At 49.9% G+C, this 22,978-nt stretch overlaps 1 protein-coding gene across 3 annotated transcripts in view; it reads left to right on the top strand.

The window, feature by feature from the left end:
• Positions 1 to 22,978, top strand: part of eco (Establishment of cohesion) — a 183,960-nt gene that overhangs the window by 112,390 nt on the left and 48,592 nt on the right. The gene's annotated exons all lie outside the window — the stretch shown is intronic.

Raw genomic sequence — 22,978 nt, 5'->3', positions numbered from 1 at the left:
CTGATCCTCACGCCCTTTGTCCTTCTTGAAGGGGCCAATGGTGTGATAGCAACAACAGGTGTAGGGAGTGGTTTACCTCCCAGATGGAGAGGTTTTCGCGACAACGGAAGAAGTCCAAACGGGATTTTTCTCCTTCGAAGGTTTCTTTGAAAGGAGAAAAACCCAAGGGCTCTTCTTCCGTGGCCCAAACCTCCTCCGAAGTTCCCACTCGGTCGGTCTCTTTCGAGAGACCGTCGAGTGGTAGCGTAGACCGATGTACTGTTTACCAACGTCGTGGCTCAAGAGATGACGTTGCTTCCCCTAGCGAAGCAGCTCCACCTCTCCCCCCGTGGAGGATATGTCACTAACCTTACTTCAGCTTTGGTCCTCCTTGGGGCTTACGGGTTTGCCCTCCAAGGAGGTTTTGTTTAACTACATCCGAATGGGTGCCGCTGTCAAGCAATCGCCGTCACCGTCAGAGGTTGATCCTCTGTCTCTTGTCGACGTTGTGGTGTCAGAGGTATCCAATGCGGTATCACCCATCACCTCTGCCTCTCCAAACTCTACGGAAGCTGACGGCTTAGTTTCTCCCGTTCCTGTACAACCTACGGGGGAGAAACTAAGTCCATCGTCAGTCTCTCCTGCTAGTGTTTCTTTCCCTTAGGGGAGTTCACTTACAGAGATTCCTCTTCAGAGGACTGCAGAAGGTCAGCTTGCTGATCCAACGGCCCCCAGAGGGCACATTCGTCGGAAGGCTCCCCTTCCTCTTCGCCTTAGAGGCCTTCCTTCACCTGCGGTGAGGAGGCGCCTCTTTGGTTCAACATCTTCGATGCAGTCCACCGCACAGAGCCTCGAGACCAATTATCTATCACTGCTCCTGCACTGGTCCTGGACCTTTCTGCAGATCGTTCGCGATCTCTTTCGGTGGAAGGTTCTCCTTATAAAGGACACGTTGACCTTCCATCTGACAGACCTGCCGTCACCATTTTTACATGGGCCTAACAAGGCTTCACCTAAGCACGCTAAGGCGCGGCAACCACATATGCGCTACGCGCCAATGAAACCTGACGAACGTTCCTTAGTAGCTCGTCAGGCCCCATCACTAAACCCTAACACAGGGCATCAAGGGCGTACGCTCCAACACGCGCATATGCCCTAACAGGAGCATAGCTGCATCACGGGCTATGCACGCCCTCATGCGCATACGCGCACTGCGCCTACGCGACAACATTCTCCTACGCTCCTGCGCCCAGCTGTGCACCAACACTTGCCTGCGCGCCAGCGCTCTCCCGCACGACATCAGTCTCCTGCCCTCGCGCATACGCGCCTAACATCCAACTCTCCTGCGCGCCAACGATCTACTGAACGTAGTGATTTTGGAAAGTCAACAAAGCTGGGTTCTCCCACGCGCCAACCCGTACCATCGCACCAGCCTTCTCCCGCACGCATCCGCGAGGATATGTGCACGTGCCCTGTGCACGCTTGCCCATCCTCTCCAAAGGATACGCGCCAACATTCTCTCGCGCTCCCACGCACCCCACATGATTCAACTGCGCGCCCGTGCGCTAATGATCTTTCTCCTGCGCGCCCGTGCGCTAATGATCTTTCTCCTGCGCTAATGATCTTTCTCCTGCGCTAATGATCTTTCTCCTGCGCGCCCCCTACGGTTGGTATAGGTGCGCGCATGCCTGTGCGTCAACAGTCCGCACGAGCCCCGATATTCTCCCCCGCGCAAGCGCCATCCTCCTCCCCCGCGCGGGCGCCATCCTCCTCCCCCGCGCGGGCGCCATCCTCCTCCCCCGCGCGGGCGCCATCCTCCTCCCCCGCGCGGGCGCCATCCTCCTCCCCCGCGCGGGCGCCATCCTCCTCCCCCGCGCGGGCGCCATCCTCCTCCCCCGCGCGGGCGCCATCCTCCTCCCCCGCGCGGGCGCCATCCTCCTCCCCCGCGCGGGCGCCATCCTCCTCCCCCGCGCGGGCGCCATCCTCCTCCCCCGCGCGGGCGCCATCCTCCTCCCCCGCGCGGGCGCCATCCTCCTCCCCCGCGCGGGCGCCATCCTCCTCCCCCGCGCGGGCGCCATCCTCCTCCCCCGCGCGGGCGCCATCCTCCTCCCCCGCGCGGGCGCCATCCTCCTCCCCCGCGCGGGCGCCATCCTCCTCCCCCGCGCGGGCGCCATCCTCCTCCCCCGCGCGGGCGCCATCCTCCTCCCCCGCGCGGGCGCCATCCTCCTCCCCCGCGCGGGCGCCATCCTCCTCCCCCGCGCGGGCGCCATCCTCCTCCCCCGCGCGGGCGCCATCCTCCTCCCCCGCGCGGGCGCCATCCTCCTCCCCCGCGCGGGCGCCATCCTCCTCCCCCGCGCGGGCGCCATCCTCCTCCCCCGCGCGGGCGCCATCCTCCTGCCCCGCGCGGGCGCCATCCTCCTGCCCCGCGCGGGCGCCATCCTCCTGCCCCGCGCGGGCGCCATCCTCCTGCCCCGCGCGAGACTACTGAACTACGCACAGCAAGGTCGCCATCGCCTCATTCCCCTCCCTGCAAGTGCATATCACCGCACATTGTGGGAGAAGGGAAACATCTAGAGGGGTCCAGGATCCCAAAGCCACAACAGGTGAACCCACCAATGATGGTGACTCCTCCCATGGATCCTTCAATCCCTGTCCCTTCAAGGGGTATGTCTGACAGCGCATCTATCAGCCAACAGGCCTGGTTCGGTGCACTGATCAGAGCCGTGACGCAGGCTTTCAAGCATGTCATCTCTGAATTGGGACACAGAACTATGGCTTCTTCTACCCCTTTGAAGAGAAAAAGAGGAGTTCCAGACGCGGTCACTTCCCCAAGGGCGAAACTGACTCCACGCAGACCTTCGAGGCAGATTCCTTCCTCTCCTCAGACTGCCTCTCCATCCCTTTCGGACAAAGATTTCCCGTCCCCAAGGGAATCACGCGAAGAGAGACTTAACCCCATCGCATCAAGGGGGGAAACCTCTCCTCGCGCCGAGGGGTCTACTCAGTCGGGTATTGAAAGGAACATGCCACCCTTGTCAATGTTGGAGTCCTACATCCTTCCCAGGAAGGAATCTAAGGACTCCAAAACATTGCCGAAGTCCTCTACTAGGACTAGGATGGAGCCAGCTAGCCACTCAGGGAAAGTCCGCTACTCTCCCTAAGAAGAGCCTTTGGGAATAGAAGGAGACTTCGCTGCAAGTCCTACAACTGAAGGAGACCAGCAAGAGTCAGGACATGCATTTTGGCAAGTTCTGACTCTAATGAGGGCTCTCAATGGGTTTTCTGACCGAGAGATCACTGCCTTGGTCTCAAGGGGTTAAGAGTACCAGGGACAAGATCTCACATCAGCTCTCCAAGATGTCATCCTCCAACCGTTCCGGTGCCACCAACAAGCTCCTCCCACCTCCTCGCGTACAGCAGAGGAGGTACTTAGAGATTCTTGAGGAGCCTTGTTTAGCTCTTCCTCTTCACCACTCGCTGGAAGAGCTAACCAGGGGAGTCCCTCTTGGGAGACACTCCAACCGGCAGGTCTCGTTCTTGGCAGCCGAGATCCTCAAGTAGGAGAAAGTTGCAAAGTATGCTATGCAAGCAACTTCGTGGCTCGATATCTGGTTGGGGACGATAGGTATCCTGATACGTTCTGAGGATTTCTCCAAAGAAACTTACCAGGAAAGCTATGGAAACCTTCCTTCTCTCAGGTACTCACACGATCGAGTTTCTGGCCCACCAAATCTCGAACTTGTGGGCAAATACCATCCTGAAATGTTGGGATGCAGTAGCTGAGAAATTCCTTCAGAAGGTCCCTAGCATCGAGATCAATAGGCTCAGACATTCCTCCCTAGAGGATCCGTCTTGTTTGAGCCTAAGGATGTGGAACATGCCGCTGAAAGGTGGAGGAAGTCTCATCAAGACTCCCTCCTTCGTAGGGCTTTAACATCCAAGCCCTTTAAGCCTCCAGCACCACAGCAGTCCCGTCCAGTCAAGACCACTAAGACGACAACAGCAGCGAAGACCTTGGTGTCTAAGCCCTTTCTTGTCAAAGAAAGGAAAGGCAAAAAGTTCTCCAGGGGAGGCAAGAATCCTAGAGGGAGCAGCCGAGGCCACAAACGTTAGGATAGGCAGTCCCCTTGCATGTCCACCAGTGGGGGGATGCCTACAAAGTTGCTCAAACAGGTGGAAGCAACTCGGGGCCGATTCCTGTACAATCTCCGTGATCAGTCTAGGATATCCTGTACCGTTCATAACATCTCTACCTCCCCTGACGACGAATCCAGTGTCATTGAACTCCCTTGCCATGGGATCGGCAAGGGGGCAAGACCTTCGGGCAGAAGTCCAGACCCTGTTGAAGAAGGGCGCTGTCCAAGAGGTCCTTGACGGATCCCCGACTTTCTTGTGAAGAAGGCGTCTAGAGGCTGGAGACCAGTCATCGACCTCTCAGCTCTGAACAAGTTTGTCAAACAAACAAACTCAGTTCAGCGTAGAGACGGCGGACACGGTCAGACTAGCAGTAAGACCGCAAGACTTCATGTGCACACTGGACCTAAAGGACGCGTACTTCCAGATCCCAGTCCATCCGTCTTCAAGGAAGTACTTAAGATTCAGCCTAGACAACAGAAAGTACCAGTTCAAGGTGCTGTGCTTCGGTCTACACAGCACCACAAGTCTTCACCAGAGTGTTCACCCTAGTATCATCTTGGGCACACAGGATTGGCATCCGTCTCCTCCGTTATCTGGACGACTGGTTAATCCTAGCAGTCTCGGTGTCAACCCTTCTTCAACACCGAGACAAACTTCTGAGACTTTGCCAAGATCTGGGGATCATGGTAAATCTCGAGAAGTCTTCACTGCTTCCCACTCAAAGACTGGTATACTTAGGCATGATTATAGACACCACTCTCCACAAAGCCTTCCCATCAGACGACAAGAAAGCAGGGCTGAGGAAGGTCGTAAGACCTTTTCTCAGACGAGAAGAACTTCCAGCCCAATCGTGGTTACGTCTCCTTGGTCACCTTTCATCGCTGGCCCGTCTAGTTCCCAATGGTCGCCTCGGGATGAGATCCCTCCAGTGGCGACTCAAGTCCCGGTGGAATCAAGTGTACGACTCCCCTGCGGAACTGATGGATCTCCAGTGGTGGGTGGCAGACGAGAACCTACGAAAAGGAGTGGATCTTCTCGTCCTCCCGCAGATTTGATGCTGTTTTCGGATGCTTCAAAAAAAGGGTGGGGGCCCACGTCCTGCACCACATGACCTCAGGCCTCTGGTCAGAGTCAGAAAAGTACCTCCACATAAATCTCCTAGAGATAAAGGCCGTCTTTCTGGCCCTTCAACAGTTCCAACAGTACCTGGCAAGTCACTCTGTGGTGGTGATGAGCGACAACACCACAGTAGTGGCCTACGTCAACAAAGAAAGAGGTACTTTTTCGCAGCAACTATCCCATCTAGCAGTAGAGATACTGAGATGGGCCGAAATCCACTAGATACCACTATCGGCACGCTTCATTCCGGGCAAAAGGAATGTGCTCGCTGACAACCCAAGCAGAGCACCTCAGATACTGAGTACCGATTGGTCTTTGGATCATCTAGTAGCCAACAAAGTTCTGACTTTGTGGGGTTCTCCGACTGTGGACCTCTTCGCAACGGCCCTGAACTTCAGGCTCCTGCTGTACTGTTCCCCAGTTCCAGACCCCAAGGCTCTCTGGCAAGATGCTTTCCAACAACGGTGGGACAACATCGACGTTTACGCCTTTCCCCCATTCTGTCAGATGAGGAGGGTACTCAACAAGACCAGAACATCGGTCAATCTTTCAATGATCCTTATAGCTCTGCTATGGTATCAGCAGAATGGTTCCTGAACCTTCTGCAACTCCAAGAGAACTCTCTCCACGACACAATCTACTCAAACAACCACATGCCACCATCTTCCACAAAGCCGCAGGTTCATTACGGCTTCACGCCTCGAGACTATCCAGCATCTCCTCTCTAAGAGAGGATTTTCGCAACAAGTTGCGATCAGGATGTTTGGACACTTGCGGAAGTCTTCAGCAGCAGTCTACCAGGCAAAGTGGAAAGTCTTCTGTGGTTGGTGTCGTGGAAGGGGTATCTCTCCACTCGATGCCACTATTCCAACAATAGCGGAGTTCCTCTTGTATTTGCGTGAAGAAATGCGCCATTCAGTCTCGGCAGTGAAAGGCTATCGCTCAGCCTTAAGTCTCGCCTTCAGGCTGAAAGGAATGGACATTTCCTCATCGCTAGAACTTTCTCTACTCATACGTAGTTATGAACTTACCTGCCCTCAGTCGGAAGTGAGACCTCCCTCATGGAACGTGGTTCGAGTTCTCAGGTCTCTTTAGAGACCTCCCTATGAACCATTACGCCAGGCATCAGATCGCCACCTAACGTGGAAGACGGTATTCCTGCTAGCTTTGGCCTCGGGCAAGCGAGTCAGCGAACTTCATGGTCTCTCCTTTGATATTGCCCATTCAAGGGGATAGGGGGAAGTAACGTTCAGCTTCGTCCCTGAGTTTATTGCTAAGACTCAGAATCCAGGAGTGGCGGATCCTCGATTCGACTCCTTCCGGATTTCTAGTCTCCGTACTGTAACAGATGACCCAGACCCATCTTTTACTATGCCCAGTAAGGAGCTTGAGGCTTTACCTCAAAAGAACAGCCGCAGCCCGTCCTCGTGTGCCAGCACTATTCGTCAGCACAGGAAGGACTAAGAGGAGGGTCACCAAGAACACCATCTCTGCACTAAATCCAGACCCTCCTCTGTCACGTCGCCCCAGAGCACATGATGTCAGGGGCATAGCTATGTCCCTGGTCTTCAAAAGAAATTTTTCAGTTACGCAGGTTCTTCAAGCTGGGGTGTGGAAACGTCAAACAACGTTCACATCCCACTACCTGCAAGACGTGACCCACAGGAGACTTGATACGTTCTTTATTGGTCCTGTGGTGGCTGCACAACAGCTGGTTTAAAACCTCAAGCTCCTTATTGGACAAGTAGCAGAAGGTTGAGGGCATTGTTACCCGGTTTTAGTCTGCAGGAATGAAAAGGTTTGACTGGCCCTTATTCTTTTCTTCATCATCCCCCCTTGGGGAAAGCAGCATCATGGGTTCTCTGCATAGCTGACCTCAAACCACTGCAGGTAAACCATGCTCCCTTGTGTTCCTAGTATTAAGATTAATACTGTTACGTCCCCATACCCTGAGGAGGTGGTATTGGGGAAAGTCCTAGTCTACAAGTTTCCATCTAAACTTCAGAACAACTTTCTAGGACGAGTCACACTACATACCTTCACACACAGCTTACGTAGGCCGCAGACCTTGCGTAGCAATGTTCTAGCGAGGTACAGGGACTCCTTATTTCTTGGGTGCTTACACACACAAATAAGGAGTCCCCGGGCATGGCCAAAAGCCAGACTGGGTGGGACGTCCACCCTTCCTAATGGGTGAGTCACCTCTATTAAATAGCGTGGTTTGTATCTCAGTTACGGAACAAATGACAAATTCGTAGATAATTTGTATTTTTCCTAACTATACAACCTTAGCTATTTAACCAAACTTACCTGCCAGCCCTATCCCCCTTGAAGTCCTACCTCCAAGCAAAGTGAGCTCAAGTACAAGTGTGTGAAAGGGGGGCCCGGTTTAGCAAGCTACCCTCCCCTACCCTAGCTAACTAGCGGTGTGGGTAGTAAACTCTCGTTAAAAATTAATGGCTCGTCATTTCAGCTACGCCGAAAGTAATATCCCTATTAAATAGCTAAGGTTTGTATAGTTGGGAAAAATACAAATTATCTACAAATTTGTCATGGCTGAATTTACATGTCACTAGGCTAAAACTCAAAAAACCATTCATAGCGTTTTATTTTACTGATAAATACAATTTGAATAATATATAGTTAATAAGAATCTAAATTATTAGGTTTTTCAAACAAATAAATTCTACTTTTTATAGTAATACAGAAAAATAGTGAACTAAATTTACAAATAAATGTACATACATACATATACTAAGGCACTTCCCCCAATTTTGGGGGGTAGCCGACATCAAACAAATGAAACCAAAAAAAAAGGGGACATATCCTCTCTAGGTTCCTCCCAGTCTGACAAGGGATCCAACCGAGTTCGGCTGGTACTGCTAGGGTGCCACAGACCACCCTCCCCCGTTATCCACCACAGACGAAGCTTCATAACGCTGAATCCCCTACTGCTGCTACCTCCGCGGTCATCTGAGGCACCGGAGGGAAGCAACAGGGCTTACCGGAATTGCGTCACAATTGCTCGCCATTCATTCCTATTTCTAGCACGCTCTCTTGCCTCTCACTTCTATCTTCCTATCACCCAGAGCTTTCTTCACTCCATCCATCCACCCAAACCCTGGCCCTCCTCTTGTACTTCTCCCATCTACTCTTGCATTCATCACCTTCTTTAGCAGACAGCCATTTTCCATTCTCGCAACATGGCCAAACCGGTATTCTGACTACTGGTCGAAAGACAATTGTTAGAATGACAACTGGTCGAATGACAATTCGTCGAAATGACAATTGACCGAATTGTCCGTAGTCTATCATAATGGATGAAACATTCAAGCTTCGACTTTGATTTATAAATGTGAAAATAATGTCATAAGTCTCTTCGTCCTTTGAACCCGACAAAAAGTATAGCAATGGTAAGGTTTTATTTTTAGCAATTAGAGTATGGATAGTGTACAACTGCGAATTAACTTGAGCGCAGTCGAATGTGCCATCACAAAACCAAATACAGTTTTGGGGTAAAAGGTCCAAATTTCTAGCAGTTCCATAAATAGTCACTTTTTCGTCTTCATACACTTAAAATTCTAACCTCTTGTCGTAACGTTTAAGGCTTCATCTTTCACTGTTCTCAAAAGGGAAGATTTTTTGGGTAGTGCTCCTGCAACAATCAAAGGCATATTGCATGTTGCATCATATACTATGCAGCCAGTCACTTCTTCGGTTTCACAAGCCCTTTGCTTAATTTCATTTACAACTTACAAGACAGCATTTCGAGTATCATTTGACGGATGGTAATGACGTGAAGGATTTCCTTGAATCATATTATTAATAGTTTGTAATCTTGCTCCACACACTCCGTTTTTCACATCTCCAGTATGTTTTATCAGAAATGTTTCTTATCAATTGTGTAAGAAACCTTCATACAAAAGTTTTCAAGCACCTCGCTCAGTCTTGATGAATTCCATTTAGCTCATGGGCTATAGTGAAATGCTTGATATTTGAGACTTAAGAACATAAATTGTTTCAAACTACCATATTATTCTGCTAACTATTCTTGAACAACCATACTATCAAGGATTAGATACCTAAAAACAGAAATTATTTCAAACTACAATTAATTTCGACCAATTGTCAGTTCAACGAATTGTCATTTCGACCAGTTGTCATTTCGACCAATTGTCATTCTACCAATTGCATTTCGACCAATTGTCTGCATACCGGCCATACCACCTCAACACATTCATATCCACTCTAGCTGCTAACTCATTTCTTACACCCGTTCTCACCCTCACCACTTCGTTCCTAACCCCATGTACCCGAAATACACCAGCCATACTCCTTAGACACTTTATCTCAAACACATTCAATTTCTGTCTCTCCGTTACTTTCATTCCCCACAACTCCGATCCATACATCACAGTTGGTACAATCACTTTCTCATACAGAACTCTCTTTACATTCATGCCCAACCCTCTATTTTTTACCACTCCCTTAACTGCCCCCAACACTTTGCATCCTTCATTAACTCTGACGTACATCTGCTTCCACTCCACCATTTGCTGCAACAACAGACCCCAAGTACTTAAACTGATCCACCTCCTCAAGTAACTCTCCATTCAACATGACATTCAACCTTGCACCACCTTCCCTTCTCGTACATCTCATAACCTTACTCTTGCCCACATTAACTCTCAACTTCCTTCTCTCACACACCCTTCCAAATTCTGTCACTAAGCGGCCAAGCTTCTCTTCCGCGTCTGCAACCAGTACAGTATCATCCGCAAACAACAACTGATTTACCTCCCATTCATGGTCATTCTCGCCTACCAGTTTCAATCCTCGTCCAAGCACTCGAGCATTCACCTCTCTTATCACTCCATCAACAAACAAGTTAAACAACCACGGCTACATCACACATCCCTGTCTCAGCCCCACTCTCACCGGCAACCAATCGCTCACTTCATTTCCTATCCTAACACATGCTTTACTACCTTTGTAGAAACTTTTCACTGCTTGCAACAACCTTCCACCAACTCCATATAACCTCATCACATTCCACATTGCTTCCCTATTAACTCTATCATACGCTTTCTCCAGATCCATAAATGCAACATACAGCTTACCTTTTTCTAAATATTTCTCGCATATCTGCCTAACTGTAAGAATCTGATTCATACAACCCCTACCTCTTCTAAAACCACCCTGTACTTCTAAGATTGCAAACTCTGTTTTATCCTTAATCCTAATAATCAGTACTCTACCATACAATTTTCCAACTACATTCAACAAACTAATACCCCTTGAATTACAACACTCATGCACATCTCCCTTACCCTTATATAGTGGTACAATGCACACTCAAACCCAATCTACTGGTACCCTACTGGTACCATTGACAACACGAAACACATTTGTTCCGTAATCGAAATACAAACCACGCTATTTACATAGGGTTTTACTTTCGGCGTAGCTGAAATGACGAGCCATTAGAGTTTTAACGAGGGTTAACCACCCCCGCTAGTTAGCAGGGGGTAGGGAAGGGGTAGCTTGCTACCCCTCCCCCCCCACACACCTGTGAGTTGTCTCACTTCACTTTTGGCTCGGACGAAAGACAGACGATGCTGTTTTCTTCCTTGTTAATGACAGCCTTAATTTGTTTTTTTTGCTTTTTCTAGTTCTGTGTGCTTGGAAGTTGGCCTCGACCGTTGTCATCGTTATGCGCAAGTGCCCTGTCATCGTTATGCGCAAGTGCCCTGGACTCGCTGGCCGCCCTTGTGGGACCTTCATGTCGGCGGAGGATACCAATTCTCACACCCTTTGCCCGCAGTAGCGAGGCCGACGGTATGATAGGGAGAATACATGCAGTGAGTGTAGGGAGTGGTCTGCCTCCCAGTGGGAGAAGTTCGGCTGCCGGCGTAAGAAGAAGTCCAAGAGAGACTGTTCTCCTTCAGGGGCAACCTTGAAGAAGGAAGGCTCTAAGGACTCCTCTTCTGCCGCCCGAACCTCCTCCGAAGCTCCCACTCGATCGGTCTCTCGTGAGAGACTGCCGAGTGGTAGCGCAGGGCCTAGTGGTGTTTCCCGACCTTGGGGTGCGGGAGAGGACGTTGCCTCCCTTAGCGTGGCAGCTCCCTCTTCTCCTCCGGGGGAGGATAATTTGGAATTTAATGAATATGACCAAACTGTGTCTAATTATGATTTGTTCCAGCTTTGGGCTTCCTTGGGGCTTAAGGGCTCGCCCTCCAAGGAAGCCCTGTTTGACCTGATCCAGTTGGGGGCTGCGGTCAAACAGTCGCCGGTAATACCGGAGGTATTCCCTTCAGATTTTGTCGACACTGTTTTGGCCGAGCCTTCTGACGGGTCTGGTCAAACCCTTGATACTGCTCCTGTTGCGGACGTTGCTGATGGCTCTCCTCCTCCCTCCGAACATCCTCCGAGGGAGGAGGGGAGTCCCACGGTCTCTCCTGCGGGCGGGTCTCCCCCTCGGGGGAGCGCGCTGACAGAGACTCCTCTTCGGAGGACTGATGACCCGGACGCCCTTCCTCGTGGTCGTATTCAACGTAAGGCCTGTTGGCCTCTTCGCAGCAGAGGACTTCCTTCTCCTTATAAGGGAGTTAGGAGGAGCCTCTTTGGGTTGTCCTCTCCTGATCATCCCCCTAAGGAGGAGCCCCCCCATCAGGAGCAGCCTGTCACAGCAGCGCCCCTTGACCTCTCCGCGGATCGTTCGCGATCCCCTACGCCTGCCAGACCTTCCGACCTGTCTTCACCGTTCCTGGCTGCAGATGCGATTTGGACGCCTTCTCACCCCGTTATCCAACAGGCACAGATCCCTTCGGGGAAAAGGGGGACTACTCACGGTGTGGGTAAGTCCCTTGCGCGTCAGGGTTCCCCTGCGCGTTCGCATGCAGTAGCCCTCAAGCGCTCCCCAGAGTTACAGTCTTCGGACTTAACTCGGCAGCGATCACCTGCTCGCCAGCGCTCTCCTGCGCGGCAGCGATCACATGCTCGCTAGCGCTCTCCTTCGCGCAGGTCTCCTGCGAAGCAGCGCCCTCATGTTCCTGATGTGCGCAAGGCGCACCAACGTTCTCCTGAGCGCCATCGTTCTCCTGTGCGCAGCCGCGCTACTGCTCAACCTGTTCCTGATGTGCGCCTAGCGCGCCAACGATCATCACCGCGTCCACGATCACCTGATCTGGACTTAGGCAAGGGTACCAACCCGTCGCCTCGCCCACGCGCCCCTGCGCGCCCTTCTGCTCCGGCGCAACAGCGAGCTTAAAGCTCCTGTTCGCGAGCGTTCGCCTGCGCGTTCGTCTCCGTCCACCTCTTCAGATGTGCGCAGTAATCTTACTGCGCGCCAACGTTCTCCTGCACGTTCACGCGATCACTCGCCTGTGCGCAAGCGCTCTCCTGAACACCATCGCCCTCTTAAGTGTGATCGCCCCAGGTCTCCAACTCGCCTGCGCGCAGTCGTTCGCCTGTTCGTGGTACGCGCCATCGTTCTCCGGAACGCACGCGACATCACTCGCCATCGCGCCAGCGCTCTCCGCCTGGCAAACGCTCTCCAAGTCGCTCGCGACTTTTTTCGCCTGATCATCGCCGTTCTCCTACGCTCCGCCGTCGATCGCCTAGTGCTCAGCGCACACCTTCACCCGCGTGGTCTCGTGCTCCTTCTCGTGTGCGCCAACGCGACCGCTCACCAACGCGCCATCGTGTCCTTTCGCCTGCGCGCCCGCGTGCCCACTCGCCTGCGTGCCCGCGTGCCCACTCTCCTGCGCGCCCGCGTGCCTGCGTGCCCACTCGCCAGCGCGCCCCCTCGCCCGCGAGCGAACGTACCCACGCGCATTCTTCCACACGCAGCAATGCGCCCGCGCTTCGGAAATCCCCCGCGCGCGATTCCTCGAATGCCTTTTCGCGTGAGAACCGCCGCGATTCCCATTCCCGCAGGGAACATCAGCGCGGCCAACCGACAGGGACACGGACTTCCAGATCAGCCTCTGGATCGCCTCCACGTAAGCGTAGGATTACCTACCAGGACCAGGAAGGATCTACGGAGAGGTCCATGCAACACACTTTTTCCTCTTCTTTTCAGGCAGGCCCCGTGGTGTCCACTCCGAAGGATCAGGAGATCCCCTTCCCTCCAGCGGGGATAACTGACACTCCTTGGGAGAAGTTGGCTCCCAAGAGGTTGGTTAGGAGGACTCCTACGCCTTCTCCTACGCGTGCTGTTTCTCCTTCTCCTGTGGACGAGGTATCTCCTTCCTCAGGAGAGTCCAGCGAGGCAGGGTTGTCTCCCACGGCACCAATGGGAGGAACCCCTCCTCTTCGGAGAGAAGCTGCTCGCGAGGAAGCCCCCTTCCGGACCTGTTTGCTGGAGTCCTGTATTCCTACTTGGAGGGAGCCCAAGGACTCCAAGACGATTCCTAAATCGTCATCCAGGATACGTCCGGAGCCAACTAGACCCCGGGAGGACTTCCACCTATCTCCCCAAGATGAGCCTTTGGGGACCGGAGACTTAGCTGCCAGTCCGCAAGGAGGAGACCAGTTCGAGGCGGAACACGCTTTCTGGCAGGTCCTAGGCTTGATGAGGCAACTCAACAAGTTTAAGGACCCGGAGACTACCCCTCGTGAGGGCAAGGACACGGTGCTAGACCAAGTCTACGGCACCCAGAAACCCCCTAAGTCCAGCGCAGCTTTGCCTTGGTCCAAAGGGGCCAGGGACAGGGTCGAAGCCCAGCTCTCCGAGCTCGCCGCCTCCGGTCATTCTTCTGCCGGGTTCAAACTCCTCCCGCCTCCTCGAGTATATCAGCGGAGGTACTTTGAGATCATGGGGGAATCTAGTATGGCCCTTCCGCTCCACCATTCCGTGGAAGAGCTGACCAGGGGAACTCCTCTCGAGAAGCTCTCCGCCCGGCAGGTGACGTTCTCGGCGTCGGAGATCCTGAACCTTGAGAAGGTCGCGAAGAGTGCCATGCAGGCAACTTCGTGGCTGGACGTTTGGCTGGGATCTCTGGGCATCCTATTGCGCTCTGAGGATCTGTCCAAGGAGAGCAATTGGAAGGCTTTGGAGACCTTCCTCCTCTCGGGCAGGGGTTCGATCGAGTTCCTCACTCACCAGGTTGCTAACCTGTGGGCTAACTCGATCCTCAAGCGTCGCGACGCAGTGGCCGAGAGGTTCCATCCGAAGGTCCCCGCCGTGGACGTCTGCAGGCTCAGGCACTCCTCCATTACTGGGAGGGATCTGCTCGAGCCCAAGGTCATAGAACGAACAGCCGAGAGGTGGAGGAGATCGAATCAAGATTCTCTCCTCCAGAGGGCCCTGACATCTCGGCCCTACAAGCCTCCGGCACCTCAACAGCAACAGCAGCCTCGCAAGACACCGAAGCAGGCTCCGGCAGCTAAGACGGTTGTTTAAGCCGCAGCCCTTTCAGACCAAGGACAGAAGGCGCGGCAAGTCCTCTAGGGGAGGTAAGAATCCTAGAGGCAGCGGCCGAGGCCGCAAGCGCTAAGATTGGCAATCCCCCCGCGTGTCCACCTGTGGGGGGATGCCTGAAAAGTTGCGTGCACAGGTGGCAGCAACTTGGGGCCGATTCTTGGACCGTCTCTGTGATCGGCCAAGGTTATCGCGTTCCATTCACGACATCTCCACCTCCCGACACCGAATCCAGTGCTGCTGAACTCCTATGCCATGAGATCGGCAAAGAGGTTTGCCCTTCGGGCAGAAGTTGAGACCTTGCTCAAGAAGGATGCTCTCCAGGAGGTCGACGACGGCTCCCCAGGCTTCTTCAGTCGACTCCTTCTTGTAAAGAAGGCGTCTGGAGGCTGGAGACCGGTCATCGACATCTCAGCCCTGAACAGGTTTGTCAAGCAAACTTCGTTCAGCATGGAGACAGCAGACACGGTCAGACTTGCAGTGAGACCGCAAGACTTCATATGCACACTGGATCTGAAGGATGAGTACTTCCAGATCCCAATCCATCCGTCTTCCAGGAAGTACTTGAGATTCAGCCTTGACAGCAAGATCTACCAGTTCAAGGTGCTGTGTTTCGGTCTCTCCACAGCTTCTCAGGTGTTCACCAGAGTGTTCGCTCTGATTTCGTTTTGGGCGCACAGGAACGGCATACGTCTCCTCCGTTATCTGGACGACTGGCTGGTTCTGGCAGACTCTGAGTCGACCCTTCATCGACACCGAGACAGGCTTCTGGAGGTTTGCCAAGACCTGGGGGTCGTGGTAAACCTCGAGAAGTCCTCTCTGCTTCCGACAAAACGACTGGTATATCTGGGCATGATATTAGACACCGATCTCCACAAAGCCTTTCTATCAGACGACAGGATAGCAAGGCTGAGGAGGGTCGCAGAACCTTTCCTCAGGCGGAAAGAGCTTCCGGCCCATTCGTGGTTGCGTCTTCTAGGTCTCCTTTCCTCCCTGGCACGTCTAGTCCCGAACGGCCGCCTCAGGATAAGATCCCTGCAATGGCGGCTAAAGTCCCGGTGGAATCAAGGCTCCGATTCTCCGGACTTTCTGGTTCCTATAGGATCCACGGAACTGACGGACCTACGGTGGTGGCTGAACGACGTGAACCTTCGGAAGGGAGTGGATCTTCTTGTCCTCCCCCGGAATTGACTCTGTTTTCGGATGCGTCAAAAGAAGGGTGGGGCCCACATTCTGAACCAAAGGATCTCAGGCCTCTGGTCAGAATCAGAAAAGTACCTCCACATCAACCTGCTAGAAATGAAGGCCGTTTTCCTGGCTCTTCAACAGTTCCAACGGACCCTGGCGGGCCACTCCGTAGTGGTGATGAGCGACAACACTACGGTAGTGGCTTACATCAACAAGGAGGGAGGTACCTTTTCTCGACAGCTATCCCATCTTGCAGTAGAGATTCTGAGGTGGTCCGAAGCCCAGTCGGTCACACTTTCGGCTCGCTTCATTCCAGGCAAGAGGAATGTGCTCGCCTACAGTCTGAGCAGAGCGACGCAGATAGTGAGTACCGAGTGGTCTTTGGATCCTCAGATAGCCAACAAAGTCCTGTCTTTGTGCGGTTCCCTGACAGTAGATCTGTTCGCGACAGCCTTGAACTTCAAGCTGCCCCTGTACTGCTCTCCAGTCCCGGACCCCAAGGCTCTCTGGGAAGATGCTTTTCAGCAGAGGTGGGACAACATCGACGTTTACCCCTTCCCACCATTCTGTCTGATGAGAGAAGGGTGCTCAACAAGACCAGACTATCGGTCAATCTCTACATGACTCTTGTAGCTCCGCTGTGGCATCACGCGGAATGGTTCCCGGACCTTCTGCAGCTCCTGACGAAGCTTCCGAGGGAACTCCCCCCACGACACGAGCTACTCAGACAACCACACTGCAACATCTTCCACAAGGCCGTAGCGTCGCTTCGGCTTCACGCCTGGAGACTATCCAGCGTCTCCTCACGGAGAGAGGATTTTCGCAACAGGTTGCGGACAGGATGTCTCGCCACCTACGCAAGTCGTCTAACGGAGTCTACCAGGCGAAGTGGAAAGTCTTCTGTGGTTGGTGTCGTGGGAGGGGTATCTCTCCATTCGATGCCACTATTCCAGCAATAGCGGAGTTTTATGTGTATTTACGAGAGGAAATGCACCTTTCAGTTCCAGCGGTGAAAGGCTATCGCTCAGCCTTAAGCCTGGCGTTTAGGCTGAAAGGAGTGGACATTTCCTCTTCGTTAGAACTTTCTCTACTCATACGCAGCTATGAGCTTACCTGCCCTCAGTCAGAAGTAAGACCTCCTCCTTGGAACGTGGTTCAGGTCCTCAGGGCTCTGAAGAGAGCCCCGTTTGAACCATTATGCCAGGCGTCTGATCGCCACCTGTCTTGGAAGACGGCTTTCCTGCTCGCTTTGGCCTCGGCCAAGCGGGTCAGTGAACTTCATGGTCTTTGTTACGACGTCGCCCATTCAAGGGGATGGGGGGAGGTAACGTTCAGGTTCGTCCCTGAGTTTGTTGCCAAGACTCAGAACCCTGGGGTGTCAGACCCTAGGTTCGACTCCTTCGGGGTAACGAGTCTTCGTTCTGTAACAAGTGACCCAGACCATCTGTTACTTTGCCCAGTAAGGAGTCTGAGGCATTACTTGAAAAGAACAGCTGCAGTCCGTCCTTAGGTGCAAGCGTTATTCGTAAGCACAGGAAGGACGAAGAGGAGGGTCACCAAGAACACCATCTCGGCCTGGATCCGGAAGGTTATTCAACACACCTTGGATCCTGACCCTCCTCCGTCACGCCGCCCTAGAGCGCACGATGTCAGGGGCATCGCTACGTCCCTGGCATTCGAGAGAAATTTCTCTGTTACGCAGGTTTTGTAAGCTGGGATGTGGAAGTGCCAGACGACCTTCACAGCCCACTACCTGCAGGACGTGACCCACAGGAGCTTCGATACATTCTCTATTGGCCTTGTGGTGGCTGCACAACAGCTGGTCTAACCTCAGGCTCCTTAATGGACAGGTAGCAGAAGGTTGGGGGCATTGTTACCCGGTTTTAGTCTGCGTGATTGAAAGAGTATGTCTGGCCCTTACTTCTTTCTTCATTCTCCCCTCCCTTGGGGAAAGCAGCATCCTGGTCTCTGCATAGCTGACCTCAACCTCTGCAGGTAAACCATGCTCCCTTGTGCTCCTAGTATTAACTGTAATACTGTTTGCGTCCCCCATACCCTGACGAGGTGGTATTGGGAACGTCCTAGCCTAGATTTCTATCTAAAGAACTCCAGGTCAACTTCCTAGAACGAGTCACAACTTCCTCCACACACAACTTACGTAGGCCGCACATTCGTAGCAAGCAACGGAAAGTGCGAGGTGCAGGGACCCCCTTTCTCGAGTACTGCTTACTCGGTTTTCGGGTCCCCGGGTAAAGCCAAAAGCCAGTAAGGCTGGGGACTTTCCGCCCTTCCTAAGGGGTAAGTCACCCTATGTAAATAGCGTGGTTTGTATTTCGGTTACGGAACAAATGACAAATTCGGAGATAATTTGTATTTTTCCTAACCATACAAACCTTAGCTATTTACTCATATTTGCCCGCCAGCCCTGTCCCCCAAGTCAAGACCTACCTCTAAGTGAAGTGAGAAAACTCACAGGTGTGTGCAGGGGGAGGGGTAGCAAGCTACCCCTTCCCTACCCGCTGCTAACTAGCGGGGCGTAGTTAACCCTCGTTAAAAATCTAATGGCTCGTCATTTCATCTACGCCGAATGTAAATAGCTGAAGTTTGTATGGTTAGGAAAAATACAAATTATCTCCGAATTTGTCATATTAAACAATCTCACCAACTATTCAAGTACAGTCACACCCCCTTCTTTCAACATCTCAGCTCTCACACCATATCAGATGCTTTTCCTACTCTCGTTTCATCTAGTGCTCTCCTCACTTCCTCTCTTGTAATCTCTCTCTCATTCTCATCTCCCATCACCGGCACCTCAAAACCTGCAACTGCAATTATATCTGCCTCCTTATTATCCTCAACATTCAGTAAACCTTTCAAAAAATTCTGCCCACCTTTTCCTTGGCACCTCTCCTAACAACCTTCCATTTCCATCATTCACTGTCTTCAATTCTTGAACTGGCCTTCCTTAATCTCTTCACTGTTACTATTGATAAACTTAGTCGTTTTTGGGATTGTATATTGTATATATTATAGTTTATTTTAGTCTGCTCTTTGTTTTTTAATTTCTAGAGGAGATACAAGCAATAATTTCATTACATATTAAACCTGAAAAGAAGGTATTAATAACTTGTGGATATGTCTGAATTGTTTGGGTATATTTTTACCCTTCAGTTCCCTTTTCCTTGGTATGTTAATTAACTTTATTTTGGATTAAATCTCAATCGCTTTGCTTTAACTCATGTTTTTTTTATTTTGTTAAAATTATTTCAGGAAATGTTGAATCGAGGCTTATTACTGTTAGCAAAGAGGAATTTAAGTGTAATGTTCGCAAATTTTGTTTCGTCTAATTATAACCCAAAGCTAATATTTTAAAATTTGTTGGGAAACAAGGCAAGAGGGACCTTCTCAGACCTGGATTTGACAAGTTTAATATCATATACTGGTGCTTCATAGCACATGCTCACTTCATGAATAATACTGTACAGGAAGTATTGCCGTAATACCCTATGATAATATTGAAAGATTTGTATAATTTTTAAATTAAGTTTATAGAAAATATATTATACAATAACCATCCCTTTCTGTATCAGTTACCGTAGTTAAGGAGGAAGGGTCATTTTGCTCGAGTTTAGTATCATGTGGACTGTGCCTGAGTCGTAGCTCTTTCTACTTTAATTTAGGCCTTTGTATAACCATGTTGGTTATCCTATCCAGATACACACCTCGGCAGCGAAACCCATTGAATCAAGTAGAAGCAAGGACAATACAGTGTTACATTGAAATGCTTCAAGGTTACAATCTAGAAGTGAGGATAGTAATAAACTTTGAAATGTTCATTAAAGGCATGAGGGAGGTGCATTATATGATCGCGTTCATAAATGACGACACTGTGTACTTTAATTATTGTTCACAAGTAAAAGAATTATTTCTATAGATTTATAAACTTTTTTAATCATAATAGTAAATCAGTAAATATATACAGAATATATTCAATATGAAATATGAAAAAAAAAAAATCTTCCCTGATATTAATTTTGCCATTTTTATATAAAGTACCATGAAATTAAACAAAACATTCTGAAATTTGAATGATAAAATCAGGGACTGCCAATCACATGCAGTCTTCCTAAACAATAACATTGCGAGAAAATTCGGCTCCCTGACTCCATAAGGTTTGCATGCCTGAGAAGCCGTGAAAATATGCTGCAACATGTCAGATGACATACTGAGAAGTTCAGTATTTAGTCTATTTGCTTAGCTGACATTGGGATGATGGAGCATCATGGGCAACATCAAATAAATTCTAGAGCTGAAAAACAGGAAACTTCAGTAGCTATGTACTTCCCAATGAAATTAGCTGTAAATCAAATATAAATTGGATAACAGTAATCGGGTGGATTAAATGTTTCCACGAAAATCTCAGGAATCTTCCTAGAGAAAGATGACCCCAGTGCACTAGTCGAGAGCAGGATAATCAAATTATTGCTAAAGCGAATTATCATTTTTTATTCCTTTTATCCTTTATGGTTCAGTTAAATAACAATATTTTCATCAATAATCATCATATACAGTAGTATTGAGATTTGATTCTTAATGAGTGCTTGACAATAGAAATAGTACATAATTAATTAAACATTTATATCATTTTAATTTTTCCTTTTTTCCAATTAAAAAACATATCGGTCTGAAATTACAATTAAGCCACTACGATAATTAGAAAGATTGCATATCCCTTTAAAGTCGCCACTTCATGGGAACTTGCTGCCCAAGCTGCCGTAGTTGCCAGTTGTAGCTTTTAGGGCGACAATTTGTCCAAAATAAAAGTACACAGTATCATTAATACAGTTTCCTAAGTCTGTTATAAGGGAGTTGTAGTTTGGATGGTTATAATTATAATTCCATTGACTTTGAAGTGTCGAGTACTGTATACGTGTATGCTACATTTATCAAATGAATTGTATAGGACTGTATGTGTGTATACTACATTTACCAAATGTTTATGTATTGGATCAACCAAAGAAAAACTGGTTTGATTGTACCATGCTTCGTTGCTGGGCAACCATAGTGCATGGAGCAAGAGGGCTCTTGGTCACATCACCACCTCACAACTGCTTGTCATAAAGTGAAGAGGTTGTGCTCTTACTTCCATTCTATGATTGAGGCTTTTGCATTCATTTCGCTTACCCTTTTAGTGCTCTTGACTTGTATTAACGGTCACTTGAGCTATTATTCATTATCTGTGTGTGTTTATGTCTAATAAATCTGGGTATTTACGTTCTTGCCTAGGGCAGGATAGCGACAATTGCGGCATCCTTATGAGCCGGGCAGACCTACACATATCCTCTTTGTTCCTCTTGCCTAGACAAGAGATGTTCAAGGGAATCACAATGTAATTACTGTAGGGTGTGGACTTTCTCCCAATGGAAGAGATATTTTTTTCATTGTAGGGAACTTAACTAGATTTTTACTTTACTGCGTCTCTTCCCAATAGGTGTTAAAAATGAATCTCCTATGTGGCGAGAACCTCCCTTTAGTTTTCACGTTGTGAATTCCCTGAAACTTTGATTACAATAGGCAACACCCATTTTATTTTGAATAGTGTCGACTATGCACAGCAAGACTTTGAACCTGCACATGTTAAAGATTCTTGTCTTGAGCCATGTCTCGGCACAGTAACCATGATTATAGAGAATGAACATGCTTGTTCAGAGAGACATTCCTGTTGGAGAGACTCCAGAGTTAAGACAACTTTCCCTGAGTCATGAGGCAATCATGTTGGAAGAGGACAATGTTCAATCCCCAACACGTTCTCACGAACTGGGTTTGCTTAATAATTATGGAGTTCTTGAGCTTAGGTCTCCTCTATAAAGTTTTGCAAACTCTTTAGAGGCTTATAATAAGGGTGGTTGCGCCGCATCAGCTGCATCCATTCCTGAAAACTTCCCAAAACTTCACCTTTCTTTTAATTTACCCTCTCCTTTCTTGCCTATTAGAGTAGGGAAGTCGTGTAGAATAAAAACGGAAATTACTTCTTTCCAGTATTCAGTCAGGATCATCGTTCAGCCAGACAAAGCTGTACCTGCCACCATTACTGTGAGTGATGACGTCACCAAATTTTCTGCGCGAGTAAATTTCTTCACACAAAGGAAAAGTTTACATGAATGATGAGCGGGAGATATCTGGTATCTTGAGTGCAGTACACTCGTAGAGCATACAGGATGTCCCTTCACGAACCTTGGGAAGTAAAGAAGGACTAGAAAACTCCTACCCTGCTTCAGTAACATAACTCCAGTCTGACTTAGGAGTCAACCTTACTAAGAAGTGTAGATGAGGTATGCGTCAAAGACAATGCAGAGGCCTCCCAATAGAGAAATATATCTCTTGTAATAGACCAAACCTGGGAAAAGAAGCCCATATTTAGATCCCACATGTTAAGCTTAGAAGAAGTTTTCCCAGGCCCCTCTCGCCTCTTTAACTTGCCGCAATACTTTTACAGCTAAAGAAAGGAAGGTTTTTTGAGATGAGATTCGTAATTCTTCTCAAAATTTCAATAACATTACCATTGTTAACCCTACGTGGACTCCCGCTATGAGTACTGGTGATAACCCAACGGAGGTAAGCCCTTTCTGAGCCGATATGTCGGTTTCAGACACATCTCAAGTTATGAGGATCAGGAGCCTTATCCATCACTTAGACAAATAAGTCTCCCCACTAGAGAAACCTGTCCTTGAGGAAAAACTGAGAGATATGATTCAGATGCAAGCGCTGAATCTTGAGCTCAAGTACGGACTAGAAATATCAAGACAAACTAGAGACTCAACTTATTTAACATGCAGGTTCTAGCCTCTGAGAATTCTCTTGAAGCCAACAGTTCCCCAGAGTTACCACCTCTGTCCGAGCAGAGAAATTTATCCGTGCCCACTGCGGCTTTTTCAGTCCATTACCTGTTCATGAGATCTTGACTAGCCTAGTTCCGTCCTCCCAAACAGAGGACGTATCTGCATTCTCCTCCAAATTTTTGGGCGCAGAAATGATACATGGAAATTGCAGGTATGTCTGCATGTCTGCGATCAAGCTTTGCTTATGGCTTGACTATTGGTTTAGAGCAATATCCCGCTTTACAGCTACAGA

The sequence above is a fragment of the Palaemon carinicauda genome, chromosome 16 (assembly GCF_036898095.1).
Source record: "Palaemon carinicauda isolate YSFRI2023 chromosome 16, ASM3689809v2, whole genome shotgun sequence".
NCBI classification, from domain to species: Eukaryota; Metazoa; Arthropoda; class Malacostraca; order Decapoda; family Palaemonidae; genus Palaemon; species Palaemon carinicauda.
The sequence above is the reverse complement of the archived record's forward strand: the minus strand, read 5'-3'. Positions and strand labels throughout refer to the sequence as shown.